General features: G+C 38.2%; 1 long non-coding RNA gene across 2 annotated transcripts in view; it reads right to left on the reverse strand.

Annotated features, from left to right (window-relative positions):
* Nucleotides 1-6,726: 6,726 nt before the first annotated feature.
* Nucleotides 6,727-27,310, reverse strand: part of LOC112488046 (uncharacterized) — a 232,748-nt gene continuing 212,164 nt past the window's right edge. Inside the window, exons 3-4 of one of the 2 annotated variants that reach the window (XR_003051728.1) lie at nucleotides 8,563-8,644; nucleotides 6,727-6,946 (exon numbers count right to left, since the gene is read on the reverse strand). This is a non-coding gene — a long non-coding RNA (uncharacterized LOC112488046). Of the gene's footprint in view, nucleotides 6,947-7,257; nucleotides 8,645-27,310 lie in introns of those variants that run through there. The other variant, XR_003051727.1, reaches the window with a different exon arrangement.

Consider the following 27,310-nt stretch of genomic DNA (forward strand, 5'->3'; position numbering starts at 1 on the left):
TGGCTGGGAACAACAGACATTAGCACAAGCCTGGTTTATTGTGGTGATGTTTTTGTCAGATTGGAGAAAACATTGATACAAGGTGAGCACCGGTGAACTAGTTCAGGGATATTTTTTGTAAAAATTATTTGGGGAGGTGAGGCAGCACCTTACAGCAAGAAGATAAACAGTTCAAACCCCATTGTTGTTAATGGTCTTTATGTATTAATGTCCACCTCCTTAGTCTGTGAGGCAATATATATGAGGGGCTTATATTTAGTGAAATATGAATAAACATGTTTCTTAATTTGCAATTTTTTTGCATGTTTGTCACGACAACAATAATCACTCGAAAGATGGTAATTAAAGCCAAACCATCAGCCGCACACAGAACATGGCTACAATTCCACATGGTACCAGCACAGCACCTTGCCTCCTTTACACACCTGTGATGTTTTAGTGTCAGTCGTAGAGTGATCAACTCTTTCCTTAGCTGCAGCTGCTGCATCTGATGTGGGAAACAGCTGGTGATACAGATGTCTTAAATGTGAAATGCCTTTAATTAAAATATACACCATAAGTGGAGTGCACTCTCTCATCATCATCATCATGATCATCTTGACTTACAACCCAATACACTTAGGAACATTTGGATTATTACGTATGCCTAGGTCTTTCTACCTCCTCCACATTTACTTTTTATGTTAAAAACTGTGAAAAAGGAAAAAGGCAGCATACGAGGCCTACATGACTTACTTCAAGAACTAGATTTTCTGTGTACCAGGACATACTGACTGGCATTGATAAAGCTTCAGAAATTGACAGTTAAATCCATGTGAAGAAATTAAAAAGAAAGTACAAAATATATATAAGTATTGATAGCACAAGAGACGTTTCCAACAATGTGGTTAGAAACTACCTTCGACCGATAATGGGTTTCTGCATTCTGTGTAGCAGCTGAAGATTCCTAACGACCAAGTCAACATGTATGAACAGCATGTCCCAGGCCACCATTTAAAGAATGAACAATGTCCCAACACAGGAACTCTGTGAGGTGTCAGGAGTGGCAGCGGAGTATGTGAGGGTGGTGAATAAGTTGTGAGAACAGCTATGGTATTGGTTGAAGAGTTCTGTTAGGCAACTGGACATGAAATTTTTTCAAAGAAGCCGTTTCACCTCTCATCTAAGAGGCTTCTGGTGGTGGGGAGAATAGCAAATATATATTCTGGGTGTAACAAAGAAAAAATACTCAAAAATCCCAAACAAACAAAAGATTATTTTCAGTTTCACACAACAAAGAGACCAAATATGACCGAAACCATTCTGATGAGGATGGCAACGACCCATCAGACTCCTAACAACTATTTACACTTCCCCAATTGACCCCAATGCTCCTTCCAACAGGGGGAGCTGAAGTAGCTTTATTCTTTGTCACACCCAGAGTACATGTATATTTGCTGTACTCCCCACCACCAGTTAGAACTGAAGAAGCCTCTTGGATGAGGGATGAAACGGCTTCTTTGAGATACTTTTACATCCAGTTGCCTAACAGAATTCTTCAACCTTGACCATGACCTGGTTGACTGAGATTCTTCATAGACAAGCTATGGTATTGTTTGGAGAGTGAGGATGCTTTGGTTTTTATAATTAAAAGAAACCTAAATAGACATTAGATTAGAAACGAGGAAAGGTTGTGGAATGATTATGCAAGGCAGTTTGGCGTATAAATGTAAAGAGACATAATGAGAAGGAATCTGCAAGGCGGAAGGGATTCGGAAAGACACGCAGATGGTTGATATAACAGTGAAGAAGGCGATTAATGAAATGAGAGGGAGTCGGATGAGCTGTTGTGACGATCCCTGAAGGTGGGGTCTAACAAAGACAAGGAGGAAGAATTGAGCATCACTTTCCTTTGACCTTTTCTACACTTTGCTCTGTTTTGTGTAGTCGTTGTGTTGTTTTCATTAATAACAATTCTGACGTGGAAAATCTGCAAATCTGTACAGAGCTCCAACTCCAACAACAGATTAGTGATGCAGCGGACTGTGTGGATGCACGGACATGGCACAGCCTCTGGGTACGGCTCATGCTTCCTCGCCCAGTGATCGACTGAAAAGCTTCTGAAATGAAGGAAAACTTGACATAATGTCTAAGAAAAATGCCTGATTGATAATAAAGTGGTCTTTCTGGTGTCAGTCATGATGAATGGACGGCCATTTGGTCAATTTCAAATGTTGTATTTCACAGATTGTTGTATTTCCTTATTTACCCCTGGCTTTACTTTTACTGTCATTGTTGTATCTCAGCATACAGATAATTGGTTGCATGGTGCGTCAGTTTTTATGAGTTCAGTTTTAGATTTTACACAATTTCATTTACAGCAACTGAAGCTTCAAATTAGATTAGAAGTGTTTGTTCAAACAGGCTTAGAAAGAGCTCTGCGCATAATTCACCAAGACAAGTGAGGACGACTCAGAGGAACTTCATATTGGTATTCCTGATTATGTGAAATTGTTCACTATCACACTTTTAGTTGCACAAATTACTTATTAGATTACTTATTAGACATTGTGTAAAAATAAATTAAAAATAACAAAAATGTATAATGCAGTGCTTGCTCCCTTGAAGCTCTGTGGGATCACAGATGGAGCCAGAAACAAAACCAAGAAACAAACAAACAAAAGAATACAATAAATAGTGTCTGTTTTATTAAATAATGAGTCAGACAGCAGTTGGTGGGAGACCCCAGGCTAGACATGAGGAGAGAGAGACAATTCAGGTTGGACAGTTCAATCTGTTTACCCACAATTCTCACTCAGTAACACTAACGTTGAAATCTTCTACTGTCTGACATTTCATCAGTCAGTTTGGCTTTAAGTACAGAGCGACCTGGAGGGGAAAAAAAAGAAAAGGATGTGGAGTNTTTATAGCTGTGATTGTGACACATTTCATGTCCTCTACTATTTTTTGCCTTTTTAATTTCTCCTTTTTCTCACTTGCTTCTTTCACTTGTTATGCTTCATCTACCGCAATTGATTCATGTCTTCTCCTTCTATTATTTTTTTCTTTCAATTTTTCTCCTTCATGTTCTTATTTTTTGTTGTTCGTTCCTTTCTTCCTTCTTGTCCTACTTCTTTATATTTGTCCTCTAGTCTTCTTGTCATCTTTCTCCTGCTCCTCCTTCTTTCCCTCCTCTCGCTCACCCCTCTCCATCTCCTTGTTCTTTTACTGCACCGTCTTATCCTTGTGTCTCCTCCACCCTCTCCCCCTCTTTTACCTCCTATTTGCATTAGCTTGTTGTCAATTGTCAGATGTAGATCACTCTACGCTACTGTCAAAACATGACACTCATCTCCACTGTCTCTGTGTTTTACCTCATGTCTGCCTGTTTCTCGTATTTATTACATATTTTCAAAACACCTGTATATACTGGTAGAATTTACAGACCTGTACTGTTTACTGTCTGCTGATTTTTATGAGCTGTGTAGGTATAAAAAACTGCTGCATCCATTTTATGTTTATTTTATTGCTTGTAAAGAAAGACGCAGTACCTCAAAGCATTGCAACCACACTGTCTGCCTGCTCATGTCCACGTCATGTGAATGTGGCTCTGCTCCATGAAACTGAAATGCAACGATGCAGACCCCACTTGACATCAAACAATAAGGAAAAACAATCATTTGCCAGGATTATTGTTAGGCCGGAACCTTGTAACACACAACACCAAGCACGTAATATGTTAACCATAGATAGTGAGAAAATTAAATTTTAATCCAGAGGTAATTACATGCATGAAATGTGCTGTGCAGCTATTGTCTGCAGCGTAGCAGCAAGCCTGGAACATGCATTTTTTACAAAACTGAAAGCAATGAAAAGCTCCAGTGGAGCAAAAACACATCCACGTCAGCCTTTCTTGTGCTCACAAAGCATACGACAACGCTGTATTCCCATGATTATGCCATCATGTTTTAATTGTTTTCTCTCAGAGAAAGAAATGCACACCTGTTAAGAATCTATAGCATAAATATATTTAAATATTTCTTTTTGCACCGTATTTCACAAAAACAGGGATCTCCAATCACCTTCGATACCAGTCTGTGGCTACCAAGCCACAAAGAACAAATAAATCAATTTTCAATCAAAGAGAATCCGGTCGGTTCCAATTTTCAGATCTTTTAGATTCTGATACTCACTGAATAAAGTCTAAAAATGTTGTATTAAGAAAATGTACTGATCCTTAACAGTTTTTTAATGATCCTTTAACGATCGATGGACTAGTCCTTAGTAAAAAGAGACTAAAATTTAATTAAAATATTAAGCCAACCAAGTGAGTCATTACTATACTAGTGTAAAACACTGCTCATATACTTCTCTGCCACTCCAGGTCCACAGCAGCTAGTGATGATGATGATGATGATGTAGGTACTGATTGATTGAAAATATCGACTTGGTCATATTTGCGTTCAAATTTCCTTTCATTGGTTTTGTGTATGAACCTGTACACGAAATACTGTTGAATTGTTTGAATGAGCAATCATCCGGGGTCCACGAACGGATTAATTCACTTTAAATTGATTCCCATGTTTTAGTTTTTCAAAGTTTTGGGTTCACAAACGGTCTTCGGGAACAAATTCAGTTTGAAAACCAAGGTTCCAGTGTATTTATTTTATTCTATCACAAAGATAAAAAAACCTTACTTGTATTTGACAATAAAGTAAGAATTTCTCTTGCATTACTATTTATATTTGGCAGAAGAGAAATAAATATCAGACAATAACAGCAAACTCCCAAATGTCCAAAAACCTTGGGGTGTAAATAAACCTTAGCATGACAGCTGACAAAACAGTGCCTATGGAGTTTACGGACTCTTAAGCTGTGCACATAACCCCCAGGACATGACTTCTTCTCCGTCACCCAGGGACCAACTATGCAGCGACAGTAACACAGTGGAAACTTGGAGAACTTATCTGTGCGCTTGTCAAGAGGCTGACAGAGAGTGTGGTTCTACTATAATCTTTTTTTTTGTTTGTTTGTTTTGTTCTAACCGTTGGTGAAAACATATATTTTTCTCATTCATTTAAAAGGAAAAAGCAGCAGTTAAGGCTTTTAAGGGAAATGAAGGTGTATACGGTGTCAGACTCTGACAAAATCAGTTCTATAATACTACAGTATATAGCCCATAATTACACACCGAGATCCAGGAACCTATCATTGACACTTACTGTAGGGATCTGGTTTACGCTAACCTGCTTAGCCCTCAGGAATGCTAATTATCTGATAACGTTCTTATTAACAGCACAGAGCTTTTATGGACAGATGTGATGAGATGTTTAAGGACCTAAGAACTGGCACTCTCTGTACTGTACCTCATCCACAAGAAAAGTAAAGACATATTTAATGACTTTTGCAGGTTTTTTCACCCCCTAGATACTTCCATAGCTGTGAGCAAATTAACCATCCGTTCTTTTTGTTTATTCATATCAGGTTGAATGAGGTGAACCTTTTTTTCTTTTACGGATCACCATATTCACAGTACAGTTGATCTAAGAAGTCCTGCCGTAGCTCTGAGACATCTGAATCATTCAAACCGAGTCTTCAGCTGCATTTCTTTGATATGGCACATTTTCCTGTTGCTTGTCTCCATTCATTACAGTCTGCACCTGCATTGCGGTACAGCTGGTATTATCAATAAAAGGAGTGCAGCACAAGATTTTACACGTTGTTTTCTGTCATATTTTCTCTCCTTTCACTGAGATATATTCATATTGGCTGTGGGGTACACTTAGTTAGGCTCAGGGTAATAAGCAGGATTTAAAGAGTTGTAGAAGAAATAGGTTGAACATCTTTACATTAAAGACATTGTGTATTCTAACACAAGTCATGATGACTAACATTATAAAGGCTTTATCATGGAGCAGGTTACAACCAAACAGGTGCGAGCATCATGACTGCGTTCATCAATAGGCACTGTATGAGAAGTTGTTTTCAAGATTTATAAAAACAGTGTAGATCTATTTCTTCCTCTACAGTATATGTATATGCAAATGTATCTATACATGGAAAGGAAAATCAGACAGTCAGGAACAGAAGTTGGTGAGAAACTTCAGGGGGTATTACAGCCTGAAACAATTATTATTATTATGTTTTGGCAAATATGTGAAGCGTAATTAAAGTAAAATTTGAATGTGCCCTACTGGGAAATTTGCTTCTGTCCTAATTTTTGCAATGTGTTTAATGGATTCAATTCAAATGTAGGTAATGTTTAACCAAAATATCAAACAACACAGATTGGTTTTTCTCTAGTATTTTGTACTTTAACAATAACAACTCGATCTTGTTTTTAGCTGTAGATGTTTTAACAGTTCGGTTCGACGGCTCGATCACTTTTTTTCTGATTCTACATTATATATTTTATTTGATCAATAATCCTTTGTTCTTTGTCAGCCTCAATACCCACCCTGACCGTATTTAGTTATTTACTGACCCGCTGAGTCACAAAGGTTGGTCAAAGTTATAAAGTTGTTACTGTGTGTAAGATAAGGAAAGTCTTACACAGATAATAGCAGAGTTCCTCCCTTAAACACTTTATGAATCCCCGGACTAGGAGAAGTGTTTTTGAAGACCCTGCAGCTCCACAGCTTTGCACCGCTCAGAAGAATAATAAGTTCTGGTAAAAACTTGACTGAGTTGGCAGGAGCAGGAGACAAGGGAATCATCCAGAGAGCCCAGGGGTATTGAGGAGAAAGAGGAGAGCGAATACGTTTCCTCTGCAAAACCAATTAGCAAATGACTCTCCGCTCCCACTGAAGAAAAAAAGCGGATGGAGCAAAAGGAAACACAGTGAGCTGTGTGTGCCTGTCTCCGCATGTGGGTGGTGATGGACAGTTGTTAAGTGCACTGAACGCTGCTGTCTGCTTGGTGTGCATTCCTTTCTGTGCTTTGCAGAGCCTCCATCACCTAAAAGACACTGAAACACGTCCGTAACTTTTAAAATGAACCTGCATCTGTCTGATAAAAAGAAAGCTGAACATGATATTTCTTTGACACATGAGCTTACCACAGAACAAACGCATCAGTCTGTTCCATTTTTTGTACCATACTTGCTGTCGTCTGACCGTCTACAATTTCAATGTTATTGCTGGTAAACAATGGAAAATCAATAATGATACAGTGGCCAATTTATAGCCTTCACAAGACTAATTGTGTTATTTTTTTGGTGACACCTATTAAAAGAAACTTCAGTTTGTAGAACGCCAACACGAACAGAATTGTTAAGTTGTCGTATTGTTTATTGTAAATTAAAAATCTTTGTTTCCCCAGAGTAAAGTGAGGTAAACAAGAGCCTTATGTGACAATAGGACAAGATAAAATACTGGTTGACAAACACAACAGCCTTGGATGAAACTGGATGAAACACTTTTCACAAAACAAAAAAATTACAGGTTTTCCAAAAACACGTTCTAGATTTTAAGTGAGTGTAATCGAACTTGTTGGGTCTTTTTATCTGATTTTATTCTTATTTTGAGCCAATCCCACTGTTTCTGTTTCGGCTCCTGCCGACTTTCACAGCAAATATGCTGGGTTTAACTGTCTCCAGCATGGATAATGTGTCTGCGATGGGTTTCAATCCAAGCCCCCTGACTGACAGGCACAGCGGCATTAAAAAATAATGGAAAGGGGCTCTAATAATGTACCTGAGAAAAAATAGCCACTGTGCTCTGAGTCCAGGTTTTGTTATGCGACAAGGAAAGCAGAGACACAGGTTTATGATTACTGAAATAAATGGAGCATTCCACAAAAATCCACAGTGTCATTTAAATGCACAGGATCATGATTAACCATATTGTGTACAAATAGCAGCAACCCCAACCCTGCCAAAATAAAAAAAAAAACAACCTGTCACTATCTCAAAGTCAGTGGCACTGTTCAAAGTCCATAAGCAAAGCCGCTCTTGATGTGCTTAACCTTGGAGCCATTTATCACACACACAAGCTGGAATGGTTTGAAATAAATTCAGTCAATTGCCTGCCCTTAGTTATTTTAATCTTTTCCAGCAGATTTCCACCAAAAAGTGAAACTTTTTTTCTTCTCCAAGCTTCACCATTGACAAGTTCAAAAGCAATCACAAATCAATGGAAGCTAGCTTCAAGTCTGTACCTTGAGGAAATAAAAACAGCCACTGGAGACAGTGAGACTGTGCAACTTTTGATATTCAGTTCAGGAGTTTCTCTTCACATTCACAACATCCATCCATCTAACATATGGAGGCGGACTCAGACGTCCCCTGGCGTGTAGATAATTTACACAACAGGTACTCTCTTCCGAGTTGTGTGATTGGTCAAAGACATACTGATGATTCCCAGAACAGAGCTGTGCGTGCTTTATTGATTGCATCAACTGTTGCAGTAACAAGGGAGCTAGTTAGCCAGCAGTCATGCTCTCTCCTTTTTCTCTGAAGCGATACGAGAGTAAACACCATGTCTCGTTTTCTGATCATATTTGCTTCAAATGTGAGTGCTGTTGTCTGGATACGTATATGTTGGTAGACACCGGTTTGGTGAAAGTGCATTTTGATGTGTTTACCTGAGATAAGATCAGTATTATAGTGATGCTTTTGATGCCCATCCCAAGTGATTCCATCATCTCAGGTTGCAGAAAAAGTAACCTGCAGGCAAAAAGAGAATTTTATATTTAGTTTAGTTTTAAAGAAGACTGTGTGAAGCAGGCTGGGAAGCAGATTTGATAAATAATGAAAAGAAAAATCAGACTTTTCATTAGGACAAGGCAAAACAAGGCAAAATCAAAAAAAAAAAAAAAAAAGAGTCAGTTTCAACAGATTTAATTCACAGCACAGTTCAACCTTGACACAGCAGCAGAATCGACTCTGATGAAGTTAAACTTTATCATCATTTCTAAAGGTCCGGGTTTTCTGCTCGTTAGGAAAAAAAAAATTCAACCTTGAGCTTTCAAGCAAAACAGATTTAGCAGTGCTCTCAAGTATTGCAGTTTCAGAGGCTTAAAAAAGTGTGGCGTTGTATTCCATTCACGGCTGTAGTTCATTCTCAATCACAATACTTATGTACAGTGAAAAGTTACAGCACAGCCTCTGCAAAATATAATTCATAACCACTGACCAGACAGGATGCAGATGATTCAGATGTGTCAGAATACGAGCGTGGCCTACTAAAAACACATGCCCCACCAGTGCAGCAATTACCAGGATAATGATAATACTAAGCCCACCAAGGATGGAATTAAAACTCAGGAGCTGTGTGTGGTGGGTTACCTTCTCTGATCTGTAATTTTAATCCACCCACATAATGCCTGGATAGAGCCTGGAAAAACATCAACTCTAGTTGTGCTGCAAATGTGGTGAGACATTGTGATGTGTGGACAGAATGGAACTGTCACAGAGATGAGGGTTTACCTCCTGAAGTGAAGAAGTTTAGCAACGCTGTCACTCACTCACTCACTCACTCACTTACTTACTTACTCACTCACTCACAACAATTCACTCGGTCAATGGTGGAGGCAGCCGAGCAGTCGACAAGTTGCCGACTTTTCTCTGAATCGCTATTGCTGCAAATAAATATTTCTCACTTACATGACTATTTCCCACTTATGTGACCTTATGTGACCTTATGCTGATCATACCTAGTCACAAAAACCAGTGTGTGAACCAGTGCGAGTCTGTGCTTATTCCTGCCTTAACCCTTTATTTTTTGTGTCTGTATGTCTGTTTTGACCAATAAGAATTGGTTGCGGTGGACTCTTTATCCAGCAAAACAACACACACGTAGAAACACATTACAATTAAAAATAAAACAGATGACATACAACTGCGTATTCTACTTTAGTAAAAGGTTTCCTTGTACAATTACAGACAATAATAGATTTAAAAAAAGTAGCATAAACCACAAAAGAAGTCCAGCTGTCAATCTAAAACCAATCTGAGACACAATTTCTAATCAATGTGAGGTTCGTTTCCTCAGGTTTCAGCATTAATACACAGACAATGCAAAAGTCACGCAAATGCATTCAACACCAGTGGAATAATGTGGGGTCATATTTCTATACATTACATTGTCGCTGCATAGTTCACAGTGTCTCCATGTGGTGTTCACATGCACATCTGTGTGAAATTACCACTGATTTACAGTGACAGCAGTTCTCTAATCACACACTCAGCTACCAGGGCTGCACACTAATCATTTTTTCAAGGATAGTCTAATGCACACCATATGATTTCCTCACTGTAAATCTTTGCAAATGAGAAAAAATTCAGAGGAAGGACAAAAAAATTGAGCATACTTAAAGAAGTTTTTTTTTTTTCATGAATTTATGCCGAGGCAAAAATCAAATTTGATGAAAAGGGAAAGGAGAAAGTAAACTTACTACAGAGCAAATCTCTTGTGGCGATAGTTTGAAAGAATTCTCCTGAAATTTAAAATTAAAGAACTTCTGCTGCACAGTTGGCTTCCAAAAAAGCTACTCGCTTCCATGTTTAAAGTACTTCAGTAGAATTTTGCTGAGTTTTGTTGTCCTCTGTCCATCCGACTGGTTTCAAATGTCACATTAATTATATTCTGAATCATCTGTTGGTTGATGTCATTTCCTTAGTGACCTTTAACTGACAGAAAATCAGCTGTGACAAACCAAGGTGTGTCAAAGGATAGCTCATGTACCACCTGACTCATCAGTATATTCCACAGATGCAATAGTATCAATATACAATAAGCTTATCTGAATCAATAGAAGTAGTTATATAGCCAAGTAAAATGTTAAATTACATAAAAAAACATCAAACGAGCTCAAATGAGACATCTAAGCAGTTCTGGTATTTTGAGAAGATAGCAAGAGTGATATAGCAGTATTACAACTAAATATATTCTAATTTTCAACTAGTAACAATATTTAGCAATTAAATGTTTTTTTCTGTGGATGGTGTGTTCAGTTTTAATTTTAACAGCTAGTGTTCAACACACTTAAATGAGATGGTTATTTAAAACGTTAGTTTATTTTTTCGATATCTTTGATGCAGTACCCAGTTAGAGAAATTATATTTAATAGGACTATTAAAATGTTGTATTAATGCTTGTCAAAATTAGGTCATGTTTGCACTTTTATAAACTGGGAAAAATAATTCATATCATTTTCTCTAGTCTGATTAAGCTTTGATAACATCGTCTGGCAACGACCTACATTTTTGAGTTCCTCTCTCTCCTCACTTCCTCCGTTCATTTCCTTGGAGGTTATGGATGATTCATACTCTAATTCACCATTTTGGGTTTTTTTTGAGTGCAAAATGGGAAGCAATAGGACAGTGTGAACTGATGAAGAATAGACACAGACCCAGAGACAGAGAAACAGGGGTGAGGAGAGGGAGAGGGAGAGGGAGAGATTGTGAGGCAAAGAGGGAGGAATTATGATCTATTTTTAGTCTCCAGCTGTGTTAGTCATTCTGAAACAGTGCTCGATAGACAGACCGCAGGATGACGGCAAAACAAGGCCTGCAACACATGACACGCATGATGCTTTGTGGACGCTTGCCTCCACGAGATCAAAACGCGCATGACACTATGTATCTACGAACGTCTCTCTCCTAACATGACGCTGGATTAGCATAAATCCCTGTAGAATAATATTCCTAATTGAGCGAGGCTTGCTCTTGTGTACCCCGAGTGTGTGGTGTTTGCAGCTTTCCCCTCCCTGCTGTTCATTTATTACACTCTTAGCCAAGTATCTGCTACATAAGAGGCGAGCGAAGTAACTCCATATGTTGGTTTTAATCCCATAAGCAGACTTCATAAATAAGTTGTTATTATGTGTGCCATTCTTTGGCACTGAGCTGCAGCATAATACCTTAAATGAAATCAGGGCAGGATGTGTAAAGGAAAGTGGGTTAAGGAGCCGCTGTGTTTGGAAGTCACCAACAAAACTGGGTGAAGGTCTCTTGGCAGGTAAAAACTGTACTTCGAAAGAAAACTTTACTGTCTTACAATACACAGAAGGTATCAGTTCTTACCCAGGTTCTTAGGCGAGACTGACATTAGATTCATCTTTGTCTGACTGCAGGCTGCCACAGGCTTCTCTTACGCTATGTACACACTTCATCTGTCACAGGGCACGGAGAGTGAGCTCAAGTCGATTAAGGAAGCACAAACGTGCATCAGGTAGATCTCTCTATCTGTGTTCTCTATCAAACTACAGACAGTACACTACATTCCTGTTGGCAAACATGGCTTAGAAGAACCTCTGATTAGTGGCCCTTAAATGCTCAAGCTGAAACATGGGGATTTGAAATTGCAGCCCAAAGCTCAGGATAATTCTCTAGAGCTTTCAATGAATTGTGCAGGTACATGTGACTAAATGTCTTTTTTCTTGTGAAAACTAATTTCTCTACACTTTCCAGCAGGACACGTCAGAAACACTGCAGGAACATATTTCTTGGATAATCTGAAGTATGTAATGAAAATGTTGGAGATGGAATGCGCTGGAAAATGAAATGAAAGGCTTATATGGAAAAAAAGACAACGTAAAAACTATTAGTAGAAAATAGTATTGAGGGGAAATGCAACTTTTTTGCAATTTCTGCCTAAAAAGACAGGAAAAAAAAGTATTTAACTTTTATTGTAGAACACAGGATTAAGGATATGATGAATGTGTCAGTTTTGTTCTGAAGCATCATTATTTTTTGTTGTGTTCCAGAAAATTATTTTCTTTTGTCATGATCAATAAGTAACAACTTTAAAAGTAATACCAACAGGTTCACACCAGTCAATAAGTAACAACTTTAAAAGTAATATTTTTTTAAGACCAACAGGTTCACATCACATTCTCAGCAATTATCAACAAATGAAAATCTCCAAAGTTAAAAGTAACAATGTGTTTATAGAAATTCCACTAGCACAAGCTTTTAGTAGTTTACTGACTAACCAAATACCACATCTGTCTTTGACCTTATGTTTCGCAACTGAAAAAGGTGTTATTGCTGAAGTGCCAGTAACTGTATTTGTTTTTCCTACAACAAAATAACAGGGGTTCCCAACCCCTGGTCTGAGGACCGGTGCCGGTCTGTGGGTCATTTGGTACCAGGTACCGTAATTGATTTCACTCAAAAAGGATCCAGTCATATCCAGTCAAACGGATAATCTGGCAATGTTCCAAAACAACAGGTCACTCAGACTCAGATACTAACAATTAAGTCTAAAATATGTTTTATTTAAAAAATGTAATGATCCTTCAATGTGCGATATTACCAGTCCACAGTAATGGCTGATACCGGCTGACCGGTCCTTGGTATAAAATAGGTTGGGGGCCGCTGCCTTATAAAACTTTAATCTTTTCAATGATAGCTCAGATCTCGGGGACAATTCAGGTAGAGCATTTTAGAGTTAGAGTTAGAGAGGTGAGGTTGAGATGTTTCCGGCATTGGACAAAAGATATAAGAGACAGATTTGGTTGGTGTGAAAGCAGAGAGTTAGTATAGGGTGAGAGAGAATAGGGTGAGATGGATGAGTCATGAGTCACTGACCCCTGGAGAGAACAGCTGAAAGAAGAAGTAGAAGGTGACAAGTCAAAAGGTTCATCTCTTCTGCTCAGAAACCTTGGTGTCTAACAATCCTCAAACGTAAATTAGAGAACCATAAGTCATCATATTTTGCAAACAACGCTCCTTATTGGATGCTTATTTTAAACCAAACTCCATACCTGTTACCATTAATAGATTGTGCACCCATCTCTGCAACAATAACTCCCGCAGTAATAAAATCTGCAGTAAAGACTCCTTCTTGCTTTTATGCAGAATCTGCGTTTTTTCCCTCCTGCAGAGGGTTGGTGAAGTTGAAATGATTAAGGCTGTGTTTGAAAGCCCGGTCCGTTCTTACTTGGTTTCCGCCGTCTCTTTTCTGACTCATCATCTTATGTTCACTGCTAACCTCCCTTATCTCTCTTACACCTGCTCTACTCCACCACCGCCTCCTTCATCCTGCTCTGTGGGGCTCTTTTTTCTTTTTTTTTTTTGACGACCCCTGATTATATTTCATAGAAAGATAAGGGAGTTCTGTTTCTAAACCAAGTGGCAAAAGAGAAAAGACTTTTCTCAAAAAACGTGACCCACGGTGTAGCAGAAGTGAAAGACATCAAATTAAATTATCATGTCGAGGCATGTCTTGTATCTGTGTAGCTGATTTGTTATTTTCATCCTTCATTCTGCAAACGGAATTCATAACAAAGAAGGTCTTCATTTTTCCTAAGAAATACCAGAAGGACCCAGCACCTCCCACGTGTGGACTTGAAATGACAGAAGCAGAACAAGAACCTTCTCGAAACCTTCTCACTTGCTTAAGCCACACTCGGAACAAAAGCACTTTAAAATGAAATAGTAAAACGGCTAGTGAGCTTGAACTTTATTCAAAAGGCAGAATGTTGGTGGTGCCGCACAGCGTGGGCCTGCATCTCATCTACGGCCAAAGCTGCCTGCAGTCAGAACACTAAAGCTGGGAGAACGTGATGTGTGTGTTTGTGTATGAAACTCTGGAAGAAAAAAAGTCCAAAGAAGTAACATTTTCTTATTTTTAACAGATAGAACTTAATGTTTAAATTTAAATATGACAGTTGTGGCTTTGTGGTTATGAAAGCAGACTTGTGTTTGGAAGGTCATGGGTTTGAATGCAACAGCCACCACATGCCACTGAGGTGCACTGAGCATGGCACCGACCCTACACACTGCCCCCTGTTCAATTTGGTGATGGGTTAAACACAGAGGTTAAACACACATTTCATTATGTGCTGTGTCACTATGAAAATTCACTTTTATTTCAATAAAAGCCAGTGAAGACACTAACAGGTGCAGCTCTTGCAGCATCGGTGGCATCGATGAGTTGAAAATACAATACTGTCCCGAAGAAGCAGATTTTACATGATAGTGTTGCTGCTTTGACATTTGCACTGTCAAATCCTGCTCAGGTGGAAGTGAAAGAATTATATAATATGCTGCTGTTAATTCCACTCCTTTTGTTCCTTTTTTTTGGATCAGTGCATTTTCCATTTATAAACAGATATCCATCACAACACTTTGGCTTTGTTTCAGAGGTTTGCAGATGACAAAAAAAGGGAAATGGGTATATCCTATACATTTAACGGAGCAAGCGTTTAGAAATGTGAGTATTTTATTCAAAGCCTAAAGCAAAAGAATAACTCAATATGAAGATACTGTAGTCAGTCAGAGACAGAGAGAGAGCTGACTGTGTGCGATTCAGAATGCCTTCACCGGTTGGGAAGCTTCTGTTGTTTCAAGTGCCTTCACATTCTTTCATTCAAGTACATAATTCTGGAAATGAATTGAAAGCAAGGAAATCCTATTAAAAGGTTTTTAATTGTAAGACAAAAGATTAAATAGTTGGCTTTAAGCTCATTAGTCTAGACATACTGTGGCTGAATGTGGTGTAGATTACCAAAAGTGCAGCGAAACCACATTGATTACCAACCCCAGCTGACTGCTATAGCTCATTAAGCCAGCCTTTGCCGAGTGTAGCAAATCATACAGTCACACATATTAGGAGGTCAGGTTTCCTGTTTTTAATTTTTTTTTAATGAGTTCCCTGTTCGGTGGAAAAACCTAAACTAATTGTTGTTATTTTCTAATTTTATTGTTGTTCAAAGCAACTGATATACTGTCGTCAGCTGTAGGATTACCCTCTTCGTAATATGACAGGTATTTTCAGATAAAAAGTCAAGCTTGTGTATATTATTGTTTAAAAGCCAGTATTTTGTGTAGATCAGTGGGGTCCACATCTTTATGGCTTAATAATTATTGTTTCTCCACTTTGACCTTGACTTGTCTTTTCTCTCAAAGCCAACTCTTTCAATTTCAGTTTTCTTGATATGAAATATAACACAATTTAAATCGCCTCATACCGCTTGGAGGCATATGCAATTATACAAATTATACTTGACATTTTTCGTCAAAAGTTTTGTCATCAAAATGCCAAAAAGCCCCTGAGAAAATGCTACATCCTCAGGGGAGTAGATGTTATTAAAAACATAAGCGAACGGTATGAATGTTTCATGAATGTGAATAATCATGGTTGCTGGGCTGCCCTCGTCCGTGATAGACGGTAAGCACACGATATGAATGGATGTTGTCTAACTCTGCAGGCAGACATGGGGAAACAATACATCATCAAGTGCCTTAAACAGATGCTAATACACAGTAGGTCTAACGTTACAGTTTGTCTAATATTGTTACATTTATGGGCACATTTTCAGATTCATTATAATTGTCATGTATGCCTTTGAGTTTAGTTGTTTATACAGTATGTGTAATTGGGTTATGATTAATATTTCTCTTTGTAAACACAGACAGAAAGATGGGAAAACAGTTATAGAGTAATTCTACTTTGTGTCGTTAGGAGGCGAAGCAGCTGCTATGAATTTCCTGAAGTTCAAATGCCTTGACTGTTAAGTTCATCCACTTGTTTTACAAACATAATCCTGTTACTATATGTGAATAGAAAAGTACTAGGTTTAGTTATTTGCATTTCAGCTTCAGATGGATGACTATTACCTACTGCGTCTTTTATCTTTTTATCCTGTTAATGACCTCTCTGCCACTTCATAGAGAAAGGAAAATTAGATATTACAGATACAGGGCAGCATCCTTACAGAAGAACAACAGCATAACCTCTATTGTATTTTGGATGTCTTACTAAATATGGCATTTGTGACACTCACTGATATTTTTCAAACATTTAGATTTTTCTTTTTTTTTAAGTTGTTTTTTTATGATCGATGGCTTCATACTTTTTTGGCAAGGTATTGAAATGACATTGCCTATTTGTTTGTCAGATTGTTTTGTCAGCTCTAAAACTGACTTGATTCCAGAATTGAAAATGAAGTTCTATTTATCATTCCAGTAGTGTAAACTTTGGAGAAGTTAAAGTTATATTAAACAGACTGGAGTCAGAGGCAGAGAGCAAACAGATGAGACTTTTTGTATATGTAATACTGGTATCATCAGTGTGCTTTTACCTGCAGATGCACACACACACACACACACACACACACACTCCTGCCTATGTAGATGGCTATGAAGATTGCTATACCCCAACAAAGAATACTGAGCTACTCTGAGCTGGATGTCATTTTCAAGAAAACAGTGAATAACGCCTTTTTGGTCTCGGACGTCTAGTGTGTAATGGAAAAGAAATGAAAAAAAGATTCAAATCTTACACAAACTTTGTTGTTATCTGTGTTAATTGCAAAATGCAGATAAAACCAGGGAAGGACATTAGGAGATGATTCTAATACCAGGCTAGTGTCAAACACATTACTCTGCAGAGTGAAGGTCACATTTTTAACACTGGCTGATTTTAATTATCATGGGGTCATTTTTCCTTTTCAGACTGTGATTTAGGCTCTGCCTCAAGTTTTAAGGTAACATTTGAGTTGGTAAAACTGTCACACTCTCTCGAACTCTCTCTTCCTCATAGATACATGCGCTTGCACGCCTCCTCACTCTCCCTCCCATACCAGTAACTGTTAACTCCTTCATAACACATAAACACAAGATATAAACAAACCTTTAGTCACTAGATGGAAGCATTGCCGCTCATTTTATTGATCTATATCGGCAACAATATAAATGTATCGGATATTGACAAAAAGTTAATATCGGACGTCTCAAGATTTAAGTGAAAACATTTATGCTGTAAGTTGGTAGCAGTTATCACGCCTCCCCTACACATCTGCCTTACATGCCATACATTTATGACATGAAAACACTGTGGGAGGCTTGTTGTTATTCTAATGTTGAGATTAGCTTGCTGTGAATGACAGTAAACACAGTGTACATGTGGAAACACGGATACATTGTGCAAATATATACATCTTTATATATAACATGCAAATGTTGTTTATAATTTAAATGTTAAGCTTCTGGTTGTCAGGCAAAGGTGAAAAATAAACAGATTTAAAGAATTGTTGCATTAGCTTTGACAATACATTGTTCAGAGCTTTATTTAATTGTCTCACGTGTTCTGCAAGTAAATTACAAATGTCTCTTGTACACTGCCTCCAGAGACTGCATTAAAATAAACGGCGGACTCATTTGCGCCTGGATCAATTATTTGTAGAAAACAAATAATTCAATCATTACTTCATGGAAGGTGTCCTCTGAGTGCCACAGAGCTCAGGACTGCTGGATAAACACTGAAGAGGTGAGAGTCATGTGATGTTAGAGCGTGTTGTTAGAGAACCTGAAACCTCTTGGCTCTGGAATCAGTGGCTTCGAAAACTAGTACTTTGTAGGAACAGTGTACACAAAAGGGTTATTTGCCAACTCAAGCGAAATTACAGAGCACAGCTGCACCCAAGGGCAGCCCCTTAACAAGCATGATAGTGGAGCCCCCCAGACAAAATAATAGTCTGCAACTTCACTCTGCCATTTTCTGACAACTGACAACACAGCAGTGGAGCAGAAAGATGGTGATAAAAACAAACAAACAAAAAAAACAAAACATAAAATATATCAGTGACGATTGATGAGGCCAGCTGTGGCAAAAGGTATGAAAAAGTTTTCAAAAAAAAAAAAAAGGAACACAAGCAACCCTCCTACCCCCTATTTTTGAGTAGGAACAATCCTGACTTCATCAAATACAATTTTTTGTAAGTGGATTTGATTTATTAATGGATCTAAATCCAACTATGAATGAGGTCAATTAAACCTATACAGTGAAAATATTTAATGACCCCTGGGCCACTTTGTACTATAAAAACTGGGCCTCAAGGTCAATAAGGTTAAGAAGCACTGCTCTAAGCAATGAACTCCGAGCAACAAGTCGGCGGATCATCGGATTCTGTAGAAATCTTTCCCCTGAGTATCGCCTCTCAGGCTACAAATATATATTTTTTTACAACATAATGGCCTATAACCCCCAGGTAAGCTCTTTGTGGTTTTTCACCCAAAAGAGATCAACGTCCGCTCTATGTTTCCCACTGACATCCTCCAGTCATTCCATCATAAGCATTATATTCTATCCTTCCTAAAAGCCAATCCCTCTTGTTGTGACCAGTCACCATTTTCTTTAGTTTTACATTTCTTTATTTTTCAAAAGCTTTTTTATTTTGAATAGTAATTGTCATGATTTGTTTTTCTTCCTGCTTGTTCAACATCAGAACCCACAAACATAGTAGAGAACTCGGTTCCAATCTCTTCTAATCTGCGGCTTGAACCAAATTGAGCCTCTCCAATATCAAAGGCTGTGCAGTTCAACAAGCTCAAGAGATGCAAATTATCCCTTTGAGTACTGTATGCAGACAGTTGTTACACAGTATTAACTATCATCATTCCGTCTTTTTGGTTTAAAAGGGAGATTTCTAAAGAGTTGGCCCACTTTCAGGATTTTTGCAGCATTAGCTGAAGTGGCAGATACTTAACCAATGCAAACATCACTTCCTGCACTTCATTTGTTGAAACATAGAGCACATTAACAAGGATCACTAAAACTTTATTTTCATCTACGCTACATAATGTTTCTCAAATGCAAGGATGCATGTGCTATTCACCGGACCACAGCCACTGTTTCATTGTGTGTCAACAAATATCCCATAATTATATAAAAAAATACACACAATTATAAAAGGTTAAACAAAAGAGGACGCAGATCTGGGGTGCAGCTCAGCGTGACGGCTTACACTGGTAATCTACGGGCACAATGGTGACTGCAACTCAAAAGCTGCAACAACACAACAATAAATGAATGAAAAGAGGAAATCTGGGACGGTACAATGCTGCTACTGGCACTGGTCTCAGAGGAACGAGGCCAAGAGACATTTGCATGAGAACACAACCGGTAATCAATCTGAATCAACATCTCTTCACCTTTTATCTTCTTTCTCCTTCACTGAAGCCCCAGGATCTTGGCCAAGACTGCATTTGGTCTCATAAGAAAAGATAAAATCTCTTGTATTAAATCATGTCTGAGCATTTTTTGTGTGCAAAAAGGCCATTGTGGTAATAAAATATCATCACTTTCCAAGACACAGCAAGGTTTTCTGGACAGATCACAAAGGGAGGGGGGAGGCAAAATATGCAACAACTGTGAATTCCCACCTAATGAAATGAGAATTTGACATTTTGCAATTTCCTGCAAGTGTACACTTTTTTCAGTTCCTTCTGCAGAAGTAGCAGCAAGAGCCAGAGCCAGGCTTAAAGCAGCTTTTACTGCAGCTCTGATTTTCAGCTCTGCTGGTCAACTGGAGTTCACTGCACTCAGCCTATACTAAGACTTGAGATATATCTGAGTTTCTAAGGAACACTTGCCCTGACATTCTCTGTGACCAACTTTGACAGATCGTGAAACACTTGTGAAACAGTTGCATTAAGAGTGTCAAGTGAAAAACATCACCGTGTATTTACGAGGACTTTAACTGCGGCAATAGCTTCAATAAATACTGAAAAAAGACAAATATCCCTGTGGTTTGTAGTAACAGCTCTTAAGAGAATGTGAGCGTGGTCCTGGGCATCATCATAATAATCTGCCAATGTAGAACAGTCTCACTGTACTCTCTGGTAAATTACTGTAGTGCCTACCGCTGTTGCTACCTCTGTGGTATTGTGGTACAAAACAGTACTTCTACACTGAAAAACTTAAGTCTTACTTAAATTGAATATATTATTTAAAATTAATGGGTGTACCGAGAGGTTTTTCAATGCCAAAAGGTACAATTTTTTTTATTTTTTTTTTAATTTCTCTTTCATTTTAGTTTAGTGCGGAAGGAAGAAAAAATGAGCCAGAGTTGTGCTGGATGTTGTGTTGATAAAATTGTTTTAAAAAAGTTTCAGAAGTTATGAACTGAAGCAGAGTTGTGAATTTTTCAATTGGGAGAGGAATGACGAGAAAAAATCCAGACCACAAAGTATTTTGGTGAGAAGTAGGACGTACAGCTTTTGGTTGCCTGATTTCAGCTATGGTTGTTGTTTTGAACAGAACTCTGTGACACATTTCTTTTTTGCTTTCACTTCACAAATAACATTACAATTAAGACTACATCCTCACAAATGCTTTCGTTCAGATGAGATTTACATTGTCTCCCATCATCCTAAACTATCTGTCAGGTTTTAAATAGTGTGTTTTAGCATCATATTAACCCTCCTTGTCCTTTGGGTCTATTTGACCCAGTGGCTCATAATGCCTTTGTGTGTGCGTGTGTGCCTGCGTGTGTGTGCTCCTGTATTGTGCCACCTGTGCCAACTTCTCTGATTCTAGGACAAGATGTAAACCCTGTGCCAGGACACTTGGTGAGGTTGTTTTGTTAGAAACAACAAAAGTCAAACATTTAAATAAGTCTGAAATTCATGTGATGAAAGCTGTAAAACGCAATAATGTTGAGAGTTCAGTGGACAAGATTTGGTGAAGAGATGAGAGAAGAGTGCCTTGGGTTCAAGAGGAGAAAGATGGATCATCTTATCAAGTTGATAAGGAGATAATTTATCTCTTCAATATAATAAAAAATATTATTAGTAATTTTGTCCCTTTTTAGTCCAACAACAAGGAAATTGAGTAACTTTGTAACTGACACATGCTGCCACAGGAGGCGCCATTAAGTATGTGCATCTAATTTACTATAAAATTGTTGAAAATACAGTAACTCATTATAAAAATAACTGATAATTACTAATATTGTGTATTTAGAAAAAACGTTATCACAATTTATCAACAACAAAAGATACAAGACAAAAAAAATTTGCATATCCACCAGTCTTGTCTTTACATGGACACTATTCAGAGCCGAGTCATGTCACATAAATAAATCCAATGTAGGGTTAAAAAAGGTGACTTTCTCATGTTGATTGTATATCAGTGTAGACTTCAGACATATTCGCCTGGGCCATTTTTTATAGTTTCCTTACTGCAGCATTTTTCTGTAACCTTCTAATAACAAAGCCCTGTAGTGTCTTGTCTTTCCAAGCAAAAGGTGTTGCACAGAAGGGGGTATTAAGAATTATAGCATGGTATTTGCAATGACAATGTGTTCTTCATATTGTAAGAAAAAAGCTCATGACTCGGGGCTCACTAATCAAAAATCTAGTGTTATCACTGATGCCAGCAGAATATATTTCATCTATTTCCTTCCAAAGCACTAATTATGAAAACATTGTGCGTAAACAACATCTGTTCAATGTGGCATGTTCTGAGGATGACAAACACATGTCATCTCTGATCAAATCCTGTCACCATGCCATATCGGCATCATGACATTTTTTCCTCCTGATACAATGGATGGATTCTCATTTGCCAGGATTGTAGACTGGAAGAAAAATATTGTCGACTGCTTGTCTGAGATCAAAAGAAGATACTATAAGACAAAGCCTGCTGCATGTTGCTCTATTTTTAGAGCTGAAATCACTGCCCTGTTCTGAATTCCCACAGTGGCTTTTATTCCGCCGTATAAAAGCCAGAAATAAGCGTGTTGGTGAATACACAACATTCAGCAACACATTAATTCAGACAGTGGTTTAGGATAAAGAATGGCTCGGCAGTCCCTCGGGACACAGCTCAGACATTTAAAACCATCAATCTGAGTTCAAATGTAAGAAAGCCCCTTAGTGTAAACGAGTCATCACTGATCCCACACAGTTGACTCTGTGCCGAAGAAACTGTTCCAATCCCAAAACAACAGTCCCTGGAGGAAGACTCTTTACCATCTCTCCTACCCAACCAACTCCATCCTCCTGTCTTCACTGTATCTGTTTCCCCCCTTTCCCTTCCCTCCCTCCCCTCTTCCCTTTTCTTTTCTCCTTCCCTCCCTTCTCTTCTATTGTGCCTCTCCAATACCACTGTTGACACTTGGTTGTCATGTTAAGTAATTTGAAATGTGGGCTTGAAAAATATGAAGCTGCAGAGGACTCACACTCAGAATTTGTTTTTTTTTCACCATCTGTCTTTTTAGAGGAGCGCTTTACCCTGAGTGATCAAGTTATTTCAAGAGGCATAGATCAAGGTTAGACTCCCGGAGTTTCTATGAGTTGTGTGTAGAGCTGGAGGTGTAAATGGATCAAGAGTGACAGTCCTGACACCGCACGTCTTGACAGCCCACTCTGCAGCGCACGCGTATATTTTTTCTTGACTCCTCTTTCTTTACTAAGGTTTTTGTTTTTTGGACTTGCTGCTGTCACACAGACACTGAAGGGATTATAACCACAACTTATAAACAATCCATTCTGCACTTTACGCAATTTGAAACCCCCAGTTAATGATTTCAAATGCCGGCATGTTTATGAAGATTGTTGTATCTTGCATCTTGTATCCTGCATTGAGGCCCTGTTGGAAATAAAAGCAATTATTTTTGCTGAAATCCTACCTCAACATCAAATATATTTAAATATTTAAGTAAGATGTGTTTGGTTGCTGTGTAACTGTGCTCCACAGATGACGTACATGTGTATTTCATTATGGGTTAATTTATAAATGGATGCTTTTTCATGTGCTAACTCACAGAGGGGCAGCACCAAACAAGAAAAGCTCCAAAAATAAGTACAAGTGAAAAGTAAATTTAGTTCAGTCGATTCATGCTCTCAGACTCTGTTAGCCAAAAAGGACCTCTGCTTTTCTTGCTCCCTTTTAGACAAGTTTAGTTTCACCTCGGTTTCTGAAATGTAATAAACATTGTTTCTTTGCTGTAAAGTGAAGAATGTTTTAAAGATGTAGCCAAACTTTACTAAGTCCCACAGCAGTTTCAGAGCAAATGGGAGAGCAGCTCTGTAAGTAACTTTGTGACAGGTGATATTAAGAGAACCCACAATTGGTTGCAATTGCAAATAGCTTCAATTTGTAGGTAACATTGCTCGTTGCTAGTTGTTGGCTGTCAGTTAATGATAGCCAGGGTACTCGCTGGCTGTTCATTCACACTATTTGTGCAAGGAACTCAGATTATAATTTCCATTTACAAGCACTACATCAGTTTCCAAAGAAAGAGAAACTAAAGGAAAATGCCATTCATAAGAAATACACTTCATATCTCTATACAAAACATTTTACTTTTGGCTGGAAATACTGCATATGTCATTGCGAGCTCTAAGCAACACTTGCTAATGGGTGACTTCAAGATCTACTCAGATTAATGTTGATACTCATAGAAAAGCACTTTATCTAAGACTGAATCCACATACTGTACAAAGTACCTTTCGGTGTTTTTCCCAAAACTCAAATTTAGGATGTATACGAAAAAGCATCTGGTGTAAAACTCAAAACTACTATGCTGACTACTGCTGTGGAAATCTAATGGTGAAAAGGATGGGACCTTTAACTGGAGAATGGCAGGTTGCACCCTACACTGTGCTGCTATTAGAACACAGGGTTGGGTTGAATGTTAAAAGGATGTTTTCTTGTGTGTGTGTATGAATATATGTATGTTAGGTGTTTCCAAACTGAGAAACAGAGGAAGGTACAACTTTCCACATGACAAGTTCCAGTGTGGGTTGGAGGACACTAACAGTAAGACAACATGCTAATGTGGCGCACACTGCAGATTCTCAATCACTCCCACACTCTGATCCTGACCCAATGTCAACATGGTGGTGGGTTTATGTTTATGTGTCACTGTTGGGAGTTGGGGAGCATCATTCAAAACAGATGCTGTAACCAACAAATTCATCTTATTTGGGAGCTACAGAGTTTTACTTAAGGTGAAATGAGGTAAGACCTCTGCTGAATTCAGTCCTGAACAAATTTTAATAAGTGGATGTGACAGGAATTTATTCCAGTGACATTCAGTTCAGTTTGACTCCCAAGAGCCAAAACTGTGTTGATTTTTCTGTCCTACCACCTAATTAATTACAGTTAATCTGGAGAAAGATTAAATCCAACTGAACAGTAGTATCTGGAGAAAGATTAAATCCAACTGAACTTTGGACGACACACACACGGGGACTCGCTGCATTACTGAAAAGAGATGTACTGGAAATGAATGCAGTAAGGAAGAAATTTTAAAAAAGCTGCAGTTGTTTAAAAAACGTTGGGGTTAACAGTATCTGGAGCCTGTTCTGAAAACCAACAGTGAAAATAAGGACATTTGGCAGAAATTCTCTTTGAAAGGAATATAAAATGCTACTTTTATGTAAATGAAAATGGTTCCTTGATGTCTCGATATTACACAAGAGAATGAACGTAAATTGTTACGAACATACTTCGAGGCACATTTGAGACACAATTCCTGATTTTGGCAGATTATAAAAAAAACTACTTGAAACTTCCACCTAAGGAGGAGGCAGACACTCCAGAGATGTTAGTGTGTGAATCAAAAACCTTGACAAAGTCACGTTGATCCGTCTGTCCATCCATTATCTAACTATTAATCCTTTGCAGAGTGGCAAGGGGTGCTGGAGCCAATCCAGTACATCAACCTTTCACACTCACATTTATACCGATCTTCCTGATTACCTAAGTAGAATGTCTTTGTGCTGTGGGGAAAAAAAACAAAAAACTGAAGATGCCAATCATTGATCTTTTGGCTTGTCTGACAAATTCAATTTTGCGTATGCCCTCTTTAAATAAGCAAATAACTAGAGAAAGAAAGAAATCCAGGAAAAAGTACAATATATATACACATAATGTCAATATTTAGCCTAAGTGCTTATTTTGTCACTTCATCTGTCACTTCAGACTCTATTAGAAATCCTCTAACATGACATTAAATCTTAAAACATTGTGCTGTCAAAACAAAATTTGATGACCGTATCCTTCCGACTTCTGTCGTTTTTTTTTACACTTCAAATTCTCGTGTCTTAGATGTTTAAAATCCACTTAATGTGCTTGAATGAGTCACTGATGTTGCTGTCTGCACCAACATGTTGATGGATGTACAAACCAGCCCCATGTCAAAATCCTGATTGGAGTAGAAGTCAGTTTAAGAAAAGCTGAAATAAAACACATCTTGACCTTCTCTGTGCACGTGGATGTGAAAGCTGTTTAAAATTAAGTATATTGATTATTTAAGATGAGAGCAAGTAACAGTTCAAAAAGCACTGTTAGCTCCAAAAGCGGTGTTGATGTGTGATCTGCCAGTCATAAAACAGCAAGAGTGAATGCTGGGAAATCGATTGACGAGGACCTTCTCATGAGTGAATCCCCGCTGTGACACAGCAGGCAAGCCAAAGCTGATTTATTTGATGGAACTGGGATGAAATGAAGACCCAGATGAAGAAGATTATGAAGAAAAGAAAAAACTGAGAAGAACATTAATCCTTAGTTACTTTTAGCAGTTCAAAGAGGAGAGGCTTTGCAAAACTTTTAGCTTTCATTTCACAGTTTGAAGTTTTCTTTAGGTCGTAAATTGAAAGCACCTTGCCCTGTGCTGTGATTTTCGTTGCGGACATTAAAAAATAGCTGTATTCTTCAAAAACAACAATATACAATTAAAGTGAGGAAGATGAAGAAGAGACAAAAACGATGCAATAAAGGCCTGGTGTCATCATTTGAACATTTATCCAAGAGCAGTAGATTGATAAATTGATGTCTGCAACTTATACTTATACTGCAACAAAAAAGTCCTTACAGTAAAGTATCATTCTGAGAGTTTGGTTATTTAGTGACAGCAAGGACACGACTGGAGCATTCACCACAGGCTTGGTCTTATTGAGCCAGGTCATTGCACATTGTGTTAAATTATTTATAACAAATGTTTCTCTGTGCAGGAGAACAAGGGATAATGGTCTGTTATAATTTATATGTGAAAAAGTTCAGGTTGTCACACATTTTCTGAATGTACTGATGATGTTCCTCCATTCTTCATACCCTCCTGAGAACCACGGGGGAGAGCAACTCTCAATTTAACTGTGTTTTGATTTCCTGCCTTTGTGGAGCTGATTGTTATAAAAACAAATATGTATTTTAGATTTTACAGCGTGTCCACTGTAGTGAACAACAGAACAATTTCACTGAGGAATGAAGAACATACATATAAAAAATAAAATGGACTGGCACGAAAACTAGTCCCATATTATAGGCTCATAATAGGTTTTAGTTTCCAACTTAAAAAATAATAAGAAATATATGTGTTTTTACATCTTGAAATTACTAGGCAACATCATCTGCCCCCGCCCCTACCACCACCACCATCACCCGCCCCGAATCAAAAGAATGCAAATGTGGAATTCATTACAAAGGTACTGTGCACGGCTGGAGTTTGGTGAGATGAACACAGCTGGTGGCGCTCTGACTTTACTGTACATGTTGTGCACATCTTAATTGAGACACAAAAGCCTTTTGGTTTAGACTGACACCAGCTCTGAACACCAAACACAGCTGACAGTCACTGCGATAATTGCACC

This window comes from Cynoglossus semilaevis, chromosome 14 (genome assembly GCF_000523025.1).
Source record: "Cynoglossus semilaevis isolate Cse_v1.0 chromosome 14, Cse_v1.0, whole genome shotgun sequence".
NCBI classification, from domain to species: domain Eukaryota; kingdom Metazoa; phylum Chordata; class Actinopteri; order Pleuronectiformes; family Cynoglossidae; genus Cynoglossus; species Cynoglossus semilaevis.